We start from the raw sequence: 22,133 nt of genomic DNA on the forward strand, positions 1-22,133 counted from the left end.
ACAGACTCCCACACATTGAGGACCACCACACACCAACACATTGAGGACCACTGACTCCAACACATTGAGATCCACTGACTCCAACACATTGAGGACCACCACACTCCAACACACTGAGGACCACTAACTCTAACACATTGAGGACCACCACACTCCAACACATTGAGGACCACCACACTCCAACACATTGAGGACCACTGACTCTAACACATTGAGGACCACCACACTCCAACACATTGAGGACCACTGACTCCAACACATTGAGGACCACCACACTCCAACACATTGAGGACCACTGACTCCAACACATTGAGGACCACCACACTCCAACACATTGAGGACCACCACACTCCAACACATTGAGGACCACTGACTCCAACACATTGAGGACCACTGACTCCAACACATTGAGGACCACCACACTCCAACACATTGAGAACCACTGACTCCAACACATTGAGGACCACAGACTCCCACACATTGAGGACCACCACACACCAACACATTGAGGACCACTGACTCCAACACATTGAGATCCACTGACTCCAACACATTGAGGACCACCACACTCCAACACATTGAGGACCACTGACTCCAACACATTGAGGACCACCACACTCCAACACATTGAGGACCACTGACTCCAACACATTGAGGACCACTGACTCCAACACATTGAAGACCACTAACTCCAACACATTGAGGACCACCACACTCCAACACATTGAGGACCACCACACTCCCACACATTGAGGACCACTGACTCCAACACATTGAGATCCACTGACTCCAACACATTGAGGACCACCACACCCCAACACATTGAGATCCACTGACTTCAACACATTGAGGACCACTGACTCCAACACATTGAGGACCACTGACTCCAACACATTGAGGACCACTGACTCCAACACATTGAGGACCACCACACTCCAACACATTGAGGACCACTGACTCTAACACATTGAGGACCACCACACTCCAACACATTGAGGACCACTGACTCCAACACATTGAGGACCACCACACTCCAACACATTGAGGACCACTGACTCCAACACATTTAGGACCACTGACTCCAACACATTGAGGATCACTGACTCCAACACATTGAGGACCATCACACTCCAACACATTGAGGACCACCACACTCCAACACATTGAGGACCACTGACTCCAACACATTGAGGACCACTGACTCCAACACATTGAGGACCACCACACTCCAACACATTGAGGACCACTGACTCCAACACATTGAGGACCACTGACTCTAACACATTGAGGACCACCACACTCCAACACATTGAGGACCACTGACTCCAACACATTGAGGACCACTGACTCCAACACATTGAGGACCACCAGACTCTAACACATTGAGGACCACCACACTCCAACGCATTGAGGACCACCACACTCCAACACATTGAGGACCACTGACTCCAACACATTGCGGACCACTGACTCCAACATATTGAGGACCACCACACTCCAACACATTGAGGACCACTGACTCCAACACATTGAGGACCACCACACACCAACACATTGAGGACCACCACACTCCAACATATTGAGGACTACTGACTCCAACACATTGAGGACCACTGACTCCAACACATTGAGGACCACCACACTCCCACACATTGAGGACCACCACACTCCAACACATTGAGGACCACTGACTCCAACACATTGCGGACCACCACACTCCAACACATTGAGGACCACCACACCCCACACATTGAGGACCACCACACTCCAACACATTGAGGACCACCACACTCCAACACATTGAGGACCACTGACTCCAACACATTGCGGACCACTGACTCCAACACACTGAGGACCACCACACTCCAACACATTGAGGACCACCACACTCCAACACATTGAGGACCACTGACTCCAACACATTGAGGACCACTGACTCCAGTTTAAAGATCTGTTGCTTTTAGCCTGAAATCATTTGTTTCGAGGATGGAGAAGACTGAGGATTCTGTGCACCATGGTCACAGGGTTTCTATCACCCCTTCAGTAGCCCCGTATCCTTGAGTCTTACTTCTGTGTGGTACAAACGTATGCATTCCATGTCGGAAGGGAAGGGAAGCTTCCAGTCCTCTATTCAATGTTTCTGTACAGGGAAGTCACTGTTGGAAGTCACTGTCTCTTTAAGAACTTGTAGAGTGAGTCCCAGAGGAGGAGGACTCTATGGAAGTCACTGTTGGAAGTCACTGTTGGAAGTCACTGTTTCTTTAAGAACTTGTAGAGTGAGTCGAGGAGGAGGAGGAGGGGGAGGAGGAGGAGGAGGAGGAGGAGGAGGAGGAGGAGGAGGAGGAGGACTCTATGGACATTACATCTGAATGACAGACTGAAGCAGATGACAGATTACACATTTTGTGTCCAACCTGTCACTCAATCATTTGAACTTTCTTACTATTTTTATATAAAGGACATACAACTAATCCTGAGGGGGGCTGAGCCCCCTTTTTACCTCCTCGTGGAGCCGGGTCCACTTGGAGAGGTGTGTGTGTGTGTTGGCAAAGCTGTGAGTGTATATAGTGGTCATTTGGGTCATTTAGTGGGGTTCTCACTCTGTAGTTTTCCTGTGTGTGTGTATCTGTTCAGTGTGTGTATCTGTTTAGTGTGTGTATCTGTTCAGTGTGTATCTGTTCAGTGTGTGTATCTGTTCAGTGTGTATCTGTTTAGTGTGTCTGTTCAGTGTGTGTATCTGTTTAGTGTGTGTATCTGTTCAGTGTGTATCTGTTCAGTGTATATTAGTGTGCATCTGTTCAGTGTATATTAGTGTGTATCTGTTCAGTGTGTGTATCTGTTCAGTGTGTATCTGTTTAGTGTGTGTATCTGTTCAGTGTGTGTCTGTTTAGTGTGTATCTGTTCAGTGTGTCTGTTCAGTGTGTATCTGTTCAGTGTGTCTGTTCAGTGTGTGTGTCTGTGTGTATCTGTTCAGTGTGTCTGTTCAGTGTGTCTGTTCAGTGTGTCTGTTCAGTGTGTGTGTCTGTTCAGTGTGTGTCTGTTCAGTGTGTATCTGTTCAGTGTGTGTGTCTGTTCAGTGTGTATCTGTTCAGTGTGTGTCTGTTCAGTGTGTATCTGTTCAGTGTGTGTGTCTGTTCAGTGTGTATCTGTTCAGTGTGTGTCTGTTCAGTGTGTGTCTGTTCAGTGTGTGTCTGTTCAGTGTGTGTGTCTGTGTGTATCTGTTCAGTGTGTCTGTTCAGTGTGTATCTGTTCAGTGTGTGTGTCTGTTCAGTGTGTGTCTGTTCAGTGTGTGTCTGTTCAGTGTGTGTCTGTGTGTATCTGTTCAGTGTGTCTGTTCAGTGTGTATCTGTTCAGTGTGTCTGTTCAGTGTGTATCTGTTCAGTGTGTGTGTCTGTTCAGTGTGTCTGTTCAGTGTGTATCTGTTCAGTGTGTCTGTTCAGTGTGTCTGTTCAGTGTGTGTCTGTTCAGTGTGTATCTGTTCAGTGTGTGTGTCTGTTCAGTGTGTCTGTTCAGTGTGTCTGTTCAGTGTGTGTCTGTTCAGTGTGTCTGTTCAGTGTGTATCTGTTCAGTGTGTGTCTGTTCAGTGTGTATCTGTTCAGTGTGTGTATCTGTTCAGTGTGTCTGTTCAGTGTGTGTGTCTGTTCAGTGTGTGTCTGTTCAGTGTGTGTCTGTTCAGTGTGTATCTGTTCAGTGTGTATCTGTTCAGTGTGTATCTGTTCAGTGTGTATCTGTTCAGTGTGTATCTGTTCAGTGTGTGTGTCTGTTCAGTGTGTGTGTCTGTTCAGTGTGTATCTGTTCAGTGTGTGTCTGTTCAGTGTGTCTGTTCAGTGTGTGTCTGTTTAGTGTGTATCTGTTCAGTGTGTGTCTGTTCAGTGTGTGTGTCTGTGTGTGTCTGTTCAGTGTGTATCTGTTCAGTGTGTGTATCTGTTCAGTGTGTCTGTTCAGTGTGTATCTGTTCAGTGTGTCTGTTCAGTGTGTATCTGTTCAGTGTGTGTCTGTTCAGTGTGTCTGTTCAGTGTGTGTCTGTTTAGTGTGTATCTGTTCAGTGTGTCTGTTCAGTGTGTGTCTGTTCAGTGTGTGTCTGTTTAGTGTGTATCTGTTCAGTGTGTATCTGTTCAGTGTGTGTCTGTTTAGTGTGTGTATCTGTTCAGTGTGTCTGTTCAGTGTGTATCTGTTCAGTGTGTCTGTTCAGTGTGTGTGTCTGTTCAGTGTGTGTGTCTGTGTGTATCTGTTCAGTGTGTGTGTCTGTTCAGTGTGTGTGTGTGTGTGTGTGTGTGTTATTTGTCCTTCTCAGTAGACTGTCTCCCGTCGTGCCACGCCTCCCTGGTACTTTTCAGAGCTCTGGTTCTCTCAGGATCAACGACCACATAGTCCACACGCTCACGTGCACGCTCACCTTCACGCTCACGTGCACGCTCACCTTCGCCCGAACCCATCGAGCCACCCAACACACTCTTTTTCTGAAAACAAAAAGACAGGATGGATTTTTATTCTAAAACAGATACTTTTATTTTGAAACACGAAAGTGGGACTTTTATTCTGAAACAAGTGTTTTTTTGTGCGTTCTTATTTTGAAACAGATATACAGAGCTTTATCTTAGAAATGTCAGACCCATATTTCTGATGAGCTAACCTGGTAAATGAGCTAACCTGGTAAATGAGCTAACCTGGTAAATGAGCTAACCTGGTAAATGAACCAACCTGGTAAATGAGCTAACCTGGTAAATGAGCTAACCTGGTAAATGAACTAACCTGGTAAATGAGCTAACCTGGTAAATGAGCTAACCTGGTAAATGAGCTAACCTGGTAAATGAACTAACCTGGTAAAATGAGCTAACCTGGTAAATGAGCTAACCTGGTAAATGAGCTAACCTGGTAAATGAACTAACCTGGTAAATGAACTAACCTGGTAAATGAGCTAACCTGGTAAATGAACTAACCTGGTAAATGAACTAACCTGGTAAATGAACTAACCTGGTAAATGAGCTAACCTGGTAAATGAGCTAACCTGGTAAATTAACTAACCTGGTAAATGAGCTAACCTGGTAAATGAGCTAACCTGGTAAATGAGCTAACCTGGTAAATTAACTAACCTGGTAAATGAACTAACCTGGTAAATTAGCTAACCTGGTAAATGAGCTAACCTGGTAAATGAACTAACCTGGTAAATGAGCTAACCTGGTAAATGAGCTAACCTGGTAAATGAACTAACCTCATAAATGAACTAACCTGGTAAATGAGCTAACCTGGTAAATGAGCTAACCTGGTAAATGAGCTAACCTGGTAAATGAACTAACCTGGTAAATGAACTAACCTGGTAAATGAACTAACCTCATAAATGAACTAACCTGGTAAATGAGCTAACCTGGTAAATGAACTAACCTGGTAAATGAACTAACCTGGTAAATGAACTAACCTCATAAATGAACTAACCTGGTAAATGAGCTAACCTGGTAAATGAACTAACCTGGTAAATGAACTAACCTGGTAAATGAGCTAACCTCATAAATTAACTAACCTGGTAAATGAACTAACCTGGTAAATGAACTAACCTGGTAAATGAGCTAACCTGGTAAATGAGCTAACCTGGTAAATTAACTAACCTGGTAAATGAACTAACCTGGTAAATGAACTAACCTGGTAAATGAGCTAACCTGGTAAATGAGCTAACCTGGTAAATGAACTAACCTGGTAAATGAACTAACCTGGTAAATGAGCTAACCTGGTAAATGAACTAACCTGGTAAATGAGCTAACCTGGTAAATGAACTAACCTGGTAAATGAGCTAACCTGGTAAATGAGCTAACCTGGTAAATGAGCTAACCTGGTAAATGAACTAACCTGGTAAATGAGCTAACCTGGTAAATGAGCTAACCTGGTAAATGAGCTAACCTGGTAAATGAACTAACCTGGTAAATCTATCCTGCACCTTAGAGACCGCTGCCCTATCTGTGGATCTGTTGGGGCCTTACGCGAAATGAAGTGGGTCTCGGGATGATGGTGTACGTTGTGTATAATGGCGCCGGAGGGGTTGGCTGCCGTTTTACGGGCTCCTAAACAATTTGTGCTATTTTGTGTTTTTTTTTTTTCTCGAATTGCTTGTAATTTTGTACATAATGTTGCTGCTACAGTCTCTTATGACCAAATAGAGCTTCTGGACATCAGAACAGTCACCGCGAACTGGAAGATTCTTTGTTCTTTAACGAGTCCGACGCGAAGGATATACTGCTTCTCCAAGACCAGGCCCAAATCCCCGTCATTCGCGAGAAGAAAAGACGGAGATCGGGTTGCCTTGTGAGAATTCATTGCGAGTGGGTAAGCCGCCTCTACCATCCATTCTATTGGCCAACGTGCAATCACTGGAGAATATACTGGATAATCTCCCTTGAGACTATCCGACCAACGGGACATTAAAAACTGTAATATCTTATGTTTCACAGAGTCGTTGCTGAACGGCGACACAGATAATATACAGTTGGCTGGGTTTTCCGTGCAGGACAGAACAGCTACATCTGGGATGACGAGGGGTGGAGGTGTGTGTCTATTTGTCAATAACAGCTAGTGCACAATGTCTAATAATAAGGAGGTCTCGGGTATTGCCCGCCTGAGGTAGAATACCTCATGATAAGCTGTAGAACACACTATCTACCAAGAGAGTTTTCATCTATATTTTTCATAGCTGTCTATTTACCACCACAAACCCATGCTGGCACTAAGACCCCACTCAATGAGCTGTATAGGGCCATACGCAAACAGGAAATGCTCATCCAGAGACGGTGCTCTCCTAGAGGCGGTGCTCTCCTAGAGACGGTGCTCTCCAAGAGGCGGTGCTCCAAGAGGCGGTGCTCTCCTAGAGGCGGTGCTCTCCTAGAGGCGGTGCTCTCCTAGAGGCGGTGCTCTCCTAGAGGCGGTGCTCTCCCTAGAGGCGGTGCTCTCCTAGAGGCGGTGCTCTCCTAGAGGCGGTGCTCCGAGAGACGGTGCTCCGAGAGGCGGTGCTCTCCTAGAGGCGGTGCTCTCCCTAGAGGCGGTGCTCTCCTAGAGACGGTGCTCTCCTAGAGGCGGTGCTCTCCTAGAGGCGGTGCTCCTAGAGACGGTGCTCCTAGAGGCGGTGCTCTCCTAGAGGCGGTGCTCTCCTAGAGGCGGTGCTCTCCCTAGAGGCGGTGCTCTCCTAGAGGCGGTGCTCTCCTAGAGGCGGTGCTCTCCTAGAGGCGGTGCTCCTAGAGACGGTGCTCCTAGAGGCGGTGCTCTCCTAGAGGCGGTGCTCTCCTAGAGGCGGTGCTCTCCTAGAGGCGGTGCTCTCCTAGAGGCGGTGCTCTCCTAGAGGCGGTGCTCTCCTAGAGGCGGTGCTCTCCTAGAGGCGGTGCTCTCCCTAGAGGCGGTGCTCTCCTAGAGACGGTGCTCCGAGAGACGGTGCTCTCCTAGAGGCGGTGCTCCGAGAGACGGTGCTCTCCTAGAGGCGGTGCTCTCCAAGAGGCGGTGCTCTCCTAGAGACGGTGCTCTCCTAGAGGCGGTGCTCTCCTAGAGGCGGTGCTCTCCTAGAGGCGGTGCTCTCCTAGAGGCGGTGCTCTCCTAGAGGCGGTGCTCTCCTAGAGGCGGTGCTCCGAGAGACGGTGCTCTCCTAGAGACGGTGCTCTCCAAGAGGCGGTGCTCTCCTAGAGGCGGTGCTCTCCTAGAGGCGGTGCTCTCCAAGAGGCGGTGCTCTCCTAGAGACGGTGCTCCGAGAGACGGTGCTCTCCTAGAGGCGGTGCTCTCCTAGAGACGGTGCTCCGAGAGACGGTGCTCTCCTAGAGACGGTGCTCTCCAAGAGGCGGTGCTCTCCTAGAGGCGGTGCTCTCCTAGAGGCGGTGCTCTCCAAGAGGCGGTGCTCTCCTAGAGGCGGTGCTCTCCTAGAGACGGTGCTCCGAGAGACGGTGCTCTCCTAGAGACGGTGCTCTCCAAGAGGCGGTGCTCTCCTAGAGGCGGTGCTTCCTAGAGGCGGTGCTCTCAAGAGGCGGTGCTCTCCTAGAGGCGGTGCTCTCCTAGAGACGGTGCTCCGAGAGACGGTGCTCCTAGAGACGGTGCTCCTAGAGGCAGTGCTCTCCTAGAGACGGTGCTCCTAGAGGCGTACTCCCAACCAGAAGCCACGGAATACAGGCAACATTTGGACAGAGCTAAAGGCTGCAGGTTTAAAGGAGTGGGACACTAATCTGGACGCTTATAAGAAATCCCGCTATGCCCTCAGACGAACCATCAAACATGCAAAGAGTCAATACAGATTGAATCCTTATGCACCGGCTCTGATGCTCGTCGGATGTGGCAGGGCTTGCAAACTACTACGGACTACCAAGGGAAACCCAGCCGCGAGCTGCCCAGCGAGCCTACCAGATGAGCTAAATGCCTTTTATGACCTGTGCCCAAGTATGCAGGGGTAACCTGTGTAGATAACTATCGCCCCGTAGCCCTCACGTTGGTAGATTGTCTCACCTGTCGTGGGGGTGTGGCCACTCTACCAGTGTGTAAGTCCAGATCCAGGTACTCAACCTGTTTGTCCCCTCTAGACCTCCGTAAGACCATGGGGTTGTTCCCACGCAGGGTCTGGAACACACACACACACACACACACACACACACACACACACACACACACACACACACACACACACACACACACACACACACACACACACACACACACACACACACACACACACACAGAAGTCCAGAAATCCACACAAGAATAGTAAACAAACACAATTTTGACCAACTGGGGACATTTTGTTAGTCCCCACAAGGTCAAATGCTATTTCTAGGGGTTTAGTGTTAAGGCTGGAATCAGTTTTAGGGTTAGAATTAGGTTTATGGTTAGGAGCTAGGGTTAGTTTTAGGGTTAGGAGCTAGGGTTAGGTTTAGGTATAGGTTTAGGGTTAGGTTTAGGTAAGGGTACGGGCTAGGTTTAGGGTTAGGGTTAAGTTTAGGGTAAGGGTACGGGCTAGGTTAAGGGTTAGGTTTAGGGTATAGGTTAGGTTTATGGTAAGGGTACGGGCTAGGTTTAGGGTTAGGGTTAGGGTAAGGGGTACGGGCTAGGATTAGGGTTAGGGGTTAGGGTTAGGTTTAGGGTAAGGGTGGGACTGAATGGGACTGAATTGTGTGTTCGTTGTACAAGACTGTGTGTGTGTGTGTGTGTGTGTGTGTGTGTGTGTGTGTGTGTGTGTGTGTACGTTATGTGTGCGTGTGTGCATCTAACATACCGACACGACGGCGGCGAGGGCTATGTTGGAGGTTGTCATGGCAACGTAATTGTCGTCTGGGTCGTCCGAGTCTGAGCTGGAGGCAGAGCTTTGGCAGGTGGAGGGTCTATCGGACGGACACGTGTAGCAGCCGGACGGACTGACACACATAAACAAAAGGTGAGGACTTTTATTCTGAAACACCGACTTTTATTTTGAAAACAGACATACAGACCATTGGGTACAGGGTGTTCCCTCACTGCTCTAGAATGCAGGAAAAAAACGTGTCAATTCAAGACAGTAAACCAATGTTTTCTTTGCCCCATTTCATTTCACACAATTATTAATTAGATTCTACGATATTATAACCTTAATATGGACTTAACAGTATTGATGAAATAGGAGTCTTATTTTGTTGTGAACATTATTGTATCTCTTCTATATTTTGAAGTGTTTTTAAATATATATATACTTATATATACATATAGAAAAAGTATTTTATTTATATATATATATATATATATATATATATAGAGAGAGAGAGAGAGAGAGAGAGAGACAGAGAGACAGACAGAGAGAGACAGAGAGACAGAGAGACAGAGAGAGAGACAGAGAGAGAGAGACAGAGAGACAGAGAGAGAAACAGAGAGAGAGAGACGGAGAGACAGAGAGAGAGAGACAGACAGAGAGACAGAGAGAGACAGAGATAGAGAGAGACAGAGAGAGACAGAGAGAGAGAGAGAGAGAGAGAGAGAGAGAAAAGAGAGAGAGAGACAGAGAGAGAGAGAGACAGAGAGAAACCAAGAGAGAGAGAGAGAGACAAAGACAGAGAGAGACCGAGATAGAGAGACAGAGAGAGACAGAGAGACAGAGAGACAGAGAGAGAGAGAGACAGAGAGAGACAGAGACAGAGACAGAGAGAGACAGAGACAGAGAGAGAGCTTGTCAGTTGATGTTAGCTCCGTTCTTCCCGCAGAGCGATGACAGAGTCCTATTGAGCAGCCGACCACTTTTTGACGGTAGCCGTAATGAAAAACTCTAAATTCTCACAGTATGTCGTTTGTAACATTTGAACCATGTATGGTAGAGACATTTGATCTGATGCAGTTCTTCTTTATTTTATAAACCATTGAACGAAAGACACATTTTATGGGTGAACACCCGATATGTATTTGTGCGCAGAACCTCCCACCGGGGCGTTGTTTCGTACAGATCTCGGATCAGCTTCCCCTCCACCAATCCTAACCTTAACCGTTACTGAGGAAAATGCGAAACTGACCCACGATGAGTGGCGAGGGCGGGGCTTTAATTTTCATTCACTTGTAGTGCCGGTGTGCGGCCAGCAGAGGGGGGAAGGGGACACAGCGGGCAGTATAGTACACGTCAATGTTAAGTATGACCTGTCGTTATCAAACTAAGATGAAGTCAGATATGAAATATTTAACACAATGTGTTCTACTGACACAGCACTTCTGACCAGTGCTGTTACACTTTGCATGAGTGGCTCTATGCCTGCAGCACGTACAAACACACACACACACACACACACACACACACACACACACACACACACACACACACACACACACACACACACACACACACACACAATAAAACAAAAACACACACACAAAAACGCACACACACTCAACACACACAAGAACACACGCACACACACCCCCAACACACAGACACACACACACACAAGAGCACACACGCACAGAGAGAGATACACACACACTTACTCTCGGGTGAAGGTTCTGGTGACAGGTGATCGTACAGGTGCCGGTAGCTCCTCCCACTCCTGCAGAGGTGTTATGTCCAGAGGGGTGGGTTTAACTAGAGGAGAAGATGGAGAGATAGATGGATGGAGAGATAGATGGAGAGAGAGAGGGAGAGGTGTATGGAGAGGTGTATGGAGAGATAGATGGAGAGAGATGGATGGAGAGATAGATAGATAGGTAGGTAGGTAGGTAGATGGATAGATAGATAGATGGAGAGATAGATGAGAGATATATGGACAGAGATATGGAAGCGGAGATAGGAGAGATAAATAGATGGAGAGATGGATAGAGAGATAGATAGGGAGATAGATTGAGAGTTGGAGTACAAGGAGAAACGGGTAAGTGGGAGTGAAGTAAGGAGGAGAGAGGAAGGGGAGTATAGAGTTATACGGATAGTAACATATAGTATTAACAGATAGTAGATAGTTGGAACTTCACTGGACTCTATGTAAACTGGAAACCATATATCCTGAGGCTGCATTTATTGTAGCTGGGGATTTTGGAACAAGGCTATCAGCATATCGATTGCACACGAGCGAGTAACACGCTCAACCATTGCTACTCTAACTTCCGCGATGCATACAAGGCCCTCCCCGCCCTCCTTTTTTGGCAAATCTGACCATGACTCCATCTTGTTGCTCCCCTCCTATAGGCAGAAACTAAAAGAGCGAATGCCTGTGCTTAGGTGTATCCAACCAACGCTGGACCAATCGGATTCCATGCTTCAAGATTGCTTCGATCACGTGGACTGGGATATGTTCCCGGGTAGCCAATAACATTGGCGTATACGTTGACACGGTGAGCGAGTTTATAAGGAAGTGTATAGGAAATGTTGTACCCACTGTTACTATTAAAACCTTCCCTAACCAGAAACGGTGGTATGATGGCAGCATTCCTGCAAAACTGAAAGCACGTAACACTGCATTTAATCATGGAAAGGTGACTGGAAACATGGCCGAATACAAATAGTGTTGTTATTCCCTCCGTATTCAGTATAGAGACAAAGTAGAGTCGCAATTCAATGGCTCAAACACGAGACGTATGTGGCAGGGTCTACAGACAATCACGGACTACAAAAAGAAAACCAGCCCCGTCGTGGACATCGACGTCTTGCTCCCAGACAAATTAAACAATTTCTTTGCTCACTTTGAAGACAATACAGTGCCACCGACACGGCCCGAAACTCTCTTTCTCTGGCCGATGTGAGTAAAACATTTAAACGTGTTAACCCTCGCAAGGCTGCCGGCCCAGACGACATCCCTAGCCGAGTCCTCGGAGCATACGCAGACCAGCTGGCTGGTGTGTTTACGGACATATTCAATCAATCCCTATCCCAGTCTACTGTCCCCACATGCTTCAAGATGGCCACCATTGTTCCTAAGAAAGCTAAGGTAACTTTACTAAATGACTACCGCCCCGTAGCACTAACTTCCTCTCATCATGAAGTGCTTTGAGAGACGAGTCAAGGACCATATCACCTCCACCCTACCTGACACCCTAGACCCACTCCAGTTTGCTTACCACCCCAATAGGTCCACAGACGATGCAATCGCCACCACACTGCACACTGCCCTAACCCATCTGGACAAGAGGAATACCTATGTGAGAATGCTGTTCATCGACTACAGCTCAGCATTCAACATCATAGTCCCCTTCAAAACTCATCATGAAGCTTGAGGCCCTGGGTCTCGACCCCGCCCTGTGTAACTGGGTCCTGGACTTTCTGACGCGCCACCCCCAGGTGGTGAAGGTAGGAAACAACATCTCTACCCCACTGATCTTCAACACTGGGGCCCCGCAAGGGTGCATTCTCAGCCCTCTCCTGTAATCCTTGTTTATCCACGACTGCGTGGCCATGCACACCTCCAACTCAATCATCAAGTTTGCAGACGACACTACAGTGGTGGGATTGATTACCAACAATGATGAGACAGCCTACAGGGCACTCGGAGTGTGGTGTCAGGAAAATAACCTCTCACTCAACGTCAACAAAACAAAAGAGATGATAGTGGACTTCAGGAAACAGCAGAGGGAGCACCCCCTTTCCACATCGACGGGACAGCAGTGGAGATGGTGGAAAGTTCCTCGGCGTACATATCAGTGACAAACTGAAATGGTCCACCCACACAGACAGCGTGGTGAAGAAGGTACAACAGAACAACAGCGCCTTTTCAACCTCAGGAGGCTGAAAAGATTTGGCCTGTCACTGAAAACCCTCAATAACCTTTACAGGTGCACAACTGAGAGCATCCTGTCGGGCTGTATCACCGCCTGGTACGGTAACTGCACCGTCCACAACCACAGGGCTCTCCAGAAGGTAGTGAGGTCTGCACAACGCATCGCCGGGGGAAAACTACCTGCCCTCCAGGACACGTACAACACCTGATGTCACAGGAAGGCCAAAAATATCATCAAAGACAATTACCACCCGAGCCACTGCCTGTTCACCCCACTTCCATCCAGAAGGCGAGGTCAGGGACCGAGAGACTGAAAAACAGCTTCTATCTCAAGGCCATCAGATTGTTAAACAGCCACCGCTGGCACAGAGAGGCGGCTGCCAAAATACTTTAATAAATGGGACACTAGTCACTTTTTTCATCTCATATGTACAGAACAAGTCAAGAACTACAGGAAACGTATGATCTCTGTAATTGCAAACAAAGGTCTGTACCAAATATTAAGGTCTGCTTTTCTGATGTATCAAATACTTATGTCATGCAATAAAATGCTAATTAATTACTTTAAAATCATACAATGTGATTTTCTGGATTTTTGTTTTAGATTTTAGATTCCGCCTCCCACTGTTGAAGTGTAACTATGATAAAAATTACAGACCTCTACATGCTTTGTAAGTAGGAAAACCTGCAAAATCAGCAGTGTATCAAATACTTGATCTCCCCTCTGTATATACTGTACACTGTATCCTTCACTATCTATTCTTCACTATCTATTGCATCTTAGCCGCTCTGTCACTGCTCATCCATATATTTTATACTTATATATTTTCATCCCATTCCTTTACTAGTTTGTGTCTATTAGGTTTTGTTGTGGAATTGTAAGATATTGCCTGTTAGTTACTGCTGCACTGTCAGATCTAGAAGCATAACATCTGCTTGCCAAGTGTACAGGATTTGGCCAATAAAATTTGATTAACTGATTAACACCAGTGTAGTCCTGCTAACTAACTCAGGAACATTAGTCCTGCTAGCTAACTCAGGATCATTAGTCCTGCTAGCTAACTCAGGAACATTAGTCCTGCTAGCTAACTCAGGATCATTAGTCCTGCTAGCTAACTCAGGAACATTAGTCCTGCTAGCTAACTCAGGAACATTAGTCCTGCTAGCTAACTCAGGGACATTAGTCCTGCTAGCTAACCCAGGATCATTAGTCCTGCTAGCTAACTCAGGATCATTAATCCTGCTAGCTAACTCAGGAACATTAGTCCTGCTAGCTAACTCAGGATCATTAATCCTGCTAGCTAACTCAGGAACATTAGTCCTGCTAGCTAACTCAGGAACATTAGTCCTGCTAGCTAACTCAGGATCATTAGTCCTGCTAGCTAACTCAGGATCATTAATCCTGCTAGCTAACTCAGGAACATTAGTCCTGCTAGCTAACTCAGGATCATTAGTCCTGCTAGCTAACTCAGGAACATTAGTCCTGCTAGCTAACTCAGGAACATTAGTCCTGCTAGCTAACCCAGGATCATTAGTCCTGCTAGCTAACTCAGGATCATTAATCCTGCTAGCTAACTCAGGGACATTAGTCCTGCTAGCTAACTCAGGAACATTAGTCCTGCTAGCTAACTCAGGATCATTAGTCCTGCTAGCTAACTCAGGATCATTAATCCTGCTAGCTAACTCAGGATCATTAGTCCTGCTAGCTAACTCAGGAACATTAGTCCTGCTAGCTAACCCAGGATCATTAGTCCTGCTAGCTAACTCAGGGACATTAGTCCTGCTAGCTAACTCAGGAACATTAGTCCTGCTAGCTAACCCAGGATCATTAGTCCTGCTAGCTAACTCAGGGACATTAGTCCTGCTAGCTAACTCAGGATCATTAGTCCTGCTAGCTAACTCAGGAACATTAGTCCTGCTAGCTAACTCAGGATCATTAGTCCTGCTAGCTAACTCAGGAACATTAGTCCTGCTAGCTAACTCAGGAACATTAGTCCTGCTAGCTAACCCAGGATCATTAGTCCTGCTAGCTAACTCAGGATCATTAATCCTGCTAGCTAACTCAGGGACATTAGTCCTGCTAGCTAACTCAGGGACATTAGTCCTGCTAGCTAACTCAGGATCATTAATCCTGCTAGCTAACTCAGGGACATTAGTCCTGCTAGCTAACTCAGGGACATTAGTCCTGCTAGCTAACCCAGGATCATTAATCCTGCTAGCTAACTCAGAGACATTAGTCCTGCTAGCTAACTCAGGAACATTAGTCCTGCTAGCTAACTCAGGATCATTAGTCCTGCTAGCTAACTCAGGATCATTAGTCCTGCTAGCTAACTCAGGGACATTAGTCCTGCTAGCTAACTCAGGATCATTAGTCCTGCTAGCTAACTCAGGAACATTAGTCCTGCTAGCTAACTCAGGATCATTAGTCCTGCTAGCTAACTCAGGATCATTAGTCCTGCTAGCTAACTCAGGGACATTAGTCCTGCTAGCTAACTCAGGATCATTAGTCCTGCTAGCTAACTCAGGATCATTAGTCCTGCTAGCTAACTCAGGATCATTAGTCCTGCTAGCTAACTCAGAGACATTAGTCCTGCTAGCTAACTCAGGATCATTAGTCCTGCTAGCTAACTCAGGATCATTAGTCCTGCTAGCTAACTCAGGATCATTAGTCCTGCTAGCTAACTCAGGATCATTAGCCCTGCTAGCTAACTCAGGATCATTAGCCCTGCTAGCTAACTCAGGATCATTAGCCCTGCTAGCTAACTCAGGATCATTAATCCTGCTAGCTAACTCAGGATCATTAGTCCTGCTAGCTAACTCAGGATCATTAGCCCTGCTAGCTAACTCAGGATCATTAGCCCTGCTAGCTAACTCAGGATCATTAGTCCTGCTAGCTAACTCAGGGACATTAGTCCTGCTAGCTAACTCAGGGACATTAGTCCTGCTAGCTAACTCAGGGACATTAGTCCTGCTAGCTAACCCAGGATCATTAATCCTGCTAGCTAACTCAGAGACATTAGTCCTGCTAGCTAACTCAGGAACATTAGTCCTGCTAGCTAACTCAGGGACATTAGTCCTGCTAGCTAACTCAGGATCATTAGTCCTGCTAGCTAACTCAGGAACATTAATCCTGCTAGCTAACTCAGGAACATTAGTCCTGCTAGCTAACTCAGGGACATTAGTCCTGCTAGCTAACTCAGGGACATTAGTCCTGCTAGCTAACTCAGGATCATTAGTCCTGCTAGCTAACCCAGGATCATTACATTAGCTACATTATTCAACACTAGTGTGGAAATGGGAGACCCAGTCACTACATCATACTAGGATGGGAGCAGCAGAGAGAGAAGGGGTAGTGGGAGGGATGGAGAAGGAGGAAGAGAGGGAGAGGTAGGGAGAGAGGGAAGGAGAGGGAGAGAGTGAAGGAGAGGAAGAGAGGGAAGGGGTAGTGGGAGGGATGGAGAAGGAGGGAGGGTGGGAGGAAAAGAGGGAGACGGAGAGAGGGAGGGAAGGAGAAGGAGGGAGAGAGTGGGAGGAAGAGAGGGAAGGAGAGGGAGAGACGGTGAGCGGGAGGGAAGGAGAGGGAGGAAGAGAGGAAGAGGAAGGGAGAGAGAGGAAGAGGAAGAGAGAGAGAGGAAGAAGGATAGACATAGTGCAGTATAGGCAGGACCAAGGAGCAGGAGGAAGAGAGAGAGGGAGGAAGAGAGGGAGAGAGAGGAAGAGGAAGAGAGAGAGAGAGAGAGAGAGAGAGAGAGAGAGAGAGAGAGAGAGAGAGGAAGAAGGATAGACGTAGTGCAGTGTATGCAGGACCAAGGAGAGGCACTCAATACATACTATTACAATGGATGACAGAACACAGATCAACCTCAGAATAAACCCGAGTCATGATTCAACCTTGACTAGCAATACGTTTCTTCACCTGGGAACAATACACACACACACACACACACACACACACACACACACACACACACACACACACACACACACACACACACACACACACACACACACACACACACACACACACAGTACAACAACACCACGACATATGAATTGACATTTCCTTATGTCACTGCCATAGCTCTGCCGTGTGGCTCCTACATACCCTGACGTCTCCTTGCCCGTGTGAACTCTCCAACAGTCTGTGAGTCAGTTCTCTCCAAGCCCAGGGGTTTTGGGTGGAGGGACATGGGGCTGAAACCTGATTCGTTCAACATAAAACAATGTCTCGATGTACACATTTTGATTTCATGTACACATCAGTGTCCATTGGACATAAGACCCAGATCAAACAAGCATAGAAGCAGCAGCCCGTTGAAGCCCGAGCCAACACCACTGGACAGATGACGTTTGACCCTATGACATCACGACACACATCACCATCAGACGTGCCTAATGACAACAGTGACATCAAAACACATGGCCTCCCACCAAAAAGACCAGGAGGAAGACTGGAGGTTACAGCTGTGAAGCAACACAATAAAGCAACGTTGATTCACACACACACACACACACACACTAAAACAACAAGGAACCCCAAAGCAATGAACACCTTTAAAGCAAAATGGAGAATGAACAAACCAACACCAGTCCAAACAGCCTGTACAGCAGACTAACAGCCTGTACAGCAGAGCAGACTAACAGCCTGTACATCAGACTAACAGCCTGTACATCAGAGCAGACTAACAGCCTGTACATCAGACTAACAGCCTGTACATCAGACTAACAGCCTGTACATCAGACTAACAGCCTGTACATCAGACTAACAGCCTGTACATCAGACTAACAGCCTGTACATCAGAGCAGACTAACAGCCTGTACATCAGACTAACAGCCTGTACATCAGAGCAGACTAACAGCCTGTACAGCAGACTAACAGCCTGTACATCAGAGCAGACTAACAGCCTGTACAGCAGAGCAGACTAACAGCCTGTACAGCAGACTAACAGCCTGTACATCAGAGCAGACTAACAGCCTGTACAGCAGACTAACAGCCTGTACATCAGAGCAGACTAACAGCCTGTACATCAGAGCAGACTAACAGCCTGTACAGCAGAGCAGACTAACAGCCTGTACAGCAGAGCAGACTAACAGCCTGTACAGCAGAGCAGACTAACAGCCTGTACAGCAGAGCAGACTAACAGCCTGTACATCAGAGCAGACTAACAGCCTGTACAGCAGACTAACAGCCTGTACATCAGAGCAGACTAACAGCCTGTACAGCAGACTAACAGCCTGTACATCAGACTAACAGCCTGTACAGCAGAGCAGACTAACAGCCTGTACAGCAGAGCAGACTAACAGCCTGTACATCAGACTAACAGCCTGTACAGCAGAGCAGACTAACAGCCTGTACAGCAGACTAACAGCCTGTACAGCAGACTAACAGCCTGTACATCAGAGCAGACTAACAGCCTGCACAGCAGACTAACAGCCTGTACATCAGAGCAGACTAACAGCCTGTACAGCAGAGCAGACTAACAGCCTGTACATCAGAGCAGACTAACAGCCTGTACAGCAGAGCAGACTAACAGCCTGTACATCAGAGCAGACTAACAGCCTGTACATCAGAGCAGACTAACAGCCTGTACAGCAGAGCAGACTATCAGCCTGTACATCAGAGCAGACTAACAGCCTGTACATCAGAGCAGACTAACAGCCTGTACAGCAGAGCAGACTAACAGCCTGTACAGCAGAGCAGACTAACAGCCTGTACATCAGAGCAGACTAACAGCCTGTACAGCAGAGCAGACTAACAGCCTGTACATCAGAGCAGACTAACAGCCTGTACATCAGACTAACAGCCTGTACATCAGAGCAGACTAACAGCCTGTACAGCAGACTAACAGCCTGTACATCAGAGCAGACTATCAGCCTGTACATCAGAGCAGACTAACAACCTGTACATCAGAGCAGACTAACAACCTGTACATCAGAGCAGACTAACAGCCTGTACATCAGACTAACAGCCTGTACATCAGAGCAGACTAACAGCCTGTACAGCAGACTAACAGCCTGTACATCAGAGCAGACTAACAGCCTGTACATCAGACTAACAGCCTGTACATCAGAGCAGACTAACAGCCTGTACATCAGACTAACAGCCTGTACATCAGAGCAGACTAACAGCCTGTACATCAGAGCAGACTAACAGCCTGTACATCAGACTAACAGCCTGTACATCAGAGCAGACTAACAGCCTGTACAGCAGACTAACAGCCTGTACATCAGAGCAGACTAACAGCCTGTACAGCAGACTAACAGCCTGTACAGCAGAGCAGACTAACAGCCTGTACAGCAGACTAACAGCCTGTACATCAGAGCAGACTAACAGCCTGTACAGCAGAGCAGACTAACAGCCTGTACATCAGAGCAGACTAACAGCCTGTACATCAGAGCAGACTAACAGCCTGCACAGCAGACTAACAGCCTGTACAGCAGAGCAGACTAACAGCCTGTACAGCAGAGCAGACTAACAGCCTGTACATCAGAGCAGACTAACAGCCTGTACAGCAGACTAACAGCCTGTACATCAGAGCAGACTAACAGCCTGTACATCAGAGCAGACTAACAGCCTGTACAGCAGAGCAGACTAACAGCCTGTACATCAGAGCAGACTAACAGCCTGTACAGCAGACTAACAGCCTGTACAGCAGACTAACAGCCTGTACAGCAGACTAACAGCCTGTACATCAGAGCAGACTAACAGCCTGTACATCAGAGCAGACTAACAGCCTGTACATCAGAGCAGACTAACAGCCTGTACATCAGAGCAGACTAACAGCCTGTACATCAGAGCAGACTAACAGCCTGTACAGCAGAGCAGACTAACAGCCTGCACAGCAGACTAACAGCCTGTACAGCAGAGCAGACTAACAGCCTGTACATCAGAGCAGACTCACAGCCTGTACAGCAGAGCAGACTAACAGCCTGTACATCAGAGCAGACTAACAGCCTGTACATCAGAGCAGACTAACAGCCTGTACATCAGACTAACAGCCTGTACAGCAGACTAACAGCCTGTACATCAGAGCAGACTATCAGCCTGTACATCAGAGCAGACTACCAGCCTGTACATCAGAGCAGACTAACAGCCTGTACATCAGAGCAGACTAACAGCCTGTACATCAGACTAACAGCCTGTACAGCAGACTAACAGCCTGTACATCAGAGCAGACTAACAGCCTGTACAGCAGAGCAGACTAACAGCCTGTACATCAGAGCAGACTAACAGCCTGTACAGCAGAGCAGACTAACAGCCTGTACATCAGACTAACAGCCTGTACATCAGAGCAGACTAACAGCCTGTACATCAGACTAACAGCCTGTACAGCAGAGCAGACTAACAGCCTGTACATCAGAGCAGACTAACAGCCTGTACATCAGAGCAGACTAACAGCCTGTACATCAGAGCAGACTAACAGCCTGTACATCAGACTAACAGCCTGTACAGCAGAGCAGACTAACAGCCTGTACAGCAGACTAACAGCCTGTACATCAGAGCAGACTAACAGCCTGTACAGCAGACTAACAGCCTGTACATCAGAGCAGACTAACAGCCTGTACAGCAGACTAACAGCCTGTACATCAGAGCAGACTAACAGCCTGTACATCAGAGCAGACTAACAACCTGTACATCAGAGCAGACTAACAGCCTGTACATCAGAGCAGACTAACAGCCTGTACATCAGACTAACAGCCTGTACAGCAGAGCAGACTAACAGCCTGTACAGCAGAGCAGACTAACAGCCTGTACATCAGAGCAGACTAACAGCCTGTACAGCAGAGCAGACTAACAGCCTGTACATCAGACTAACAGCCTGTACAGCAGAGCAGACTAACAGCCTGTACAGCAGACTAACAGCCTGCACAGCAGAGCAGACTAACAGCCTGTACATCAGAGCAGACTCACAGCCTGTACAGCAGACTAACAGCCTGTACAGCAGAGCAGACTAACAGCCTGTACATCAGAGCAGACTAACAGCCTGTACATCAGAGCAGACTAACAGCCTGTACATCAGACTAACAGCCTGTACAGCAGAGCAGACTAACAGCCTGTACATCAGACTAACAGCCTGTACATCAGACTAACAGCCTGTACAGCAGAGCAGACTAACAGCCTGTACAGCAGAGCAGACTAACAGCCTGCACAGCAGAGCAGACTAACAGCCTGTACAGCAGAGCAGACTAACAGCCTGTACATCAGAGCAGACTAACAGCCTGTACAGCAGACTAACAGCCTGTACATCAGAGCAGACTAACAGCCTGTACATCAGACTAACAGCCTGTACAGCAGAGCAGACTAACAGCCTGTACATCAGACTAACAGCCTGTACAGCAGAGCAGACTAACAGCCTGTACATCAGAGCAGACTAACAGCCTGTACATCAGAGCAGACTAACAGCCTGTACATCAGAGCAGACTAACAGCCTGTACATCAGAGCAGACTAACAGCCTGTACAGCAGACTAACAGCCTGTACAGCAGACTAACAGCCTGTACAGCAGAGCAGACTAACAGCCTGTACATCAGAGCAGACTAACAGCCTGTACATCAGAGCAGACTAACAGCCTGTACATCAGAGCAGACTAACAGCCTGTACATCAGAGCAGACTAACATCCTGTACATCAGAGCAGACTAACAGCCTGTACAGCAGACTAACAGCCTGTACAGCAGACTAACAGCCTGTACAGCAGAGCAGACTAACAGCCTGTACAGCAGAGCAGACTAACAGCCTGTACATCAGAGCAGACTAACAGCCTGTACATCAGACTAACAGCCTGTACATCAGAGCAGACTAACAGCCTGTACAGCAGACTAACAGCCTGTACATCAGAGCAGACTAACAGCCTGTACATCAGAGCAGACTAACAGCCTGTACAGCAGACTAACAGCCTGTACAGCAGAGCAGACTAACAGCCTGTACATCAGAGCAGACTAACAGCCTGTACAGCAGACTAACAGCCT

At 47.4% G+C, this 22,133-nt stretch overlaps 1 protein-coding gene and 1 pseudogene across 1 annotated transcript in view; one reads left to right on the top strand and one right to left on the bottom strand.

Moving 5' to 3' along the window:
- Nucleotides 1-22,133, top strand: part of LOC135510193 (GRB2-associated-binding protein 1-like) — a 378,827-nt gene that overhangs the window by 254,398 nt on the left and 102,296 nt on the right. The gene's annotated exons all lie outside the window — the stretch shown is intronic.
- The window catches only part of LOC135511203 (GRB2-associated-binding protein 1-like), a 60,898-nt pseudogene continuing 42,868 nt past the window's right edge, over nucleotides 4,104-22,133 (bottom strand).

The sequence above is a fragment of the Oncorhynchus masou genome, chromosome 23, assembly GCF_036934945.1.
Source record: "Oncorhynchus masou masou isolate Uvic2021 chromosome 23, UVic_Omas_1.1, whole genome shotgun sequence".
Lineage (NCBI taxonomy): Eukaryota > Metazoa > Chordata > Actinopteri > Salmoniformes > Salmonidae > Oncorhynchus > Oncorhynchus masou.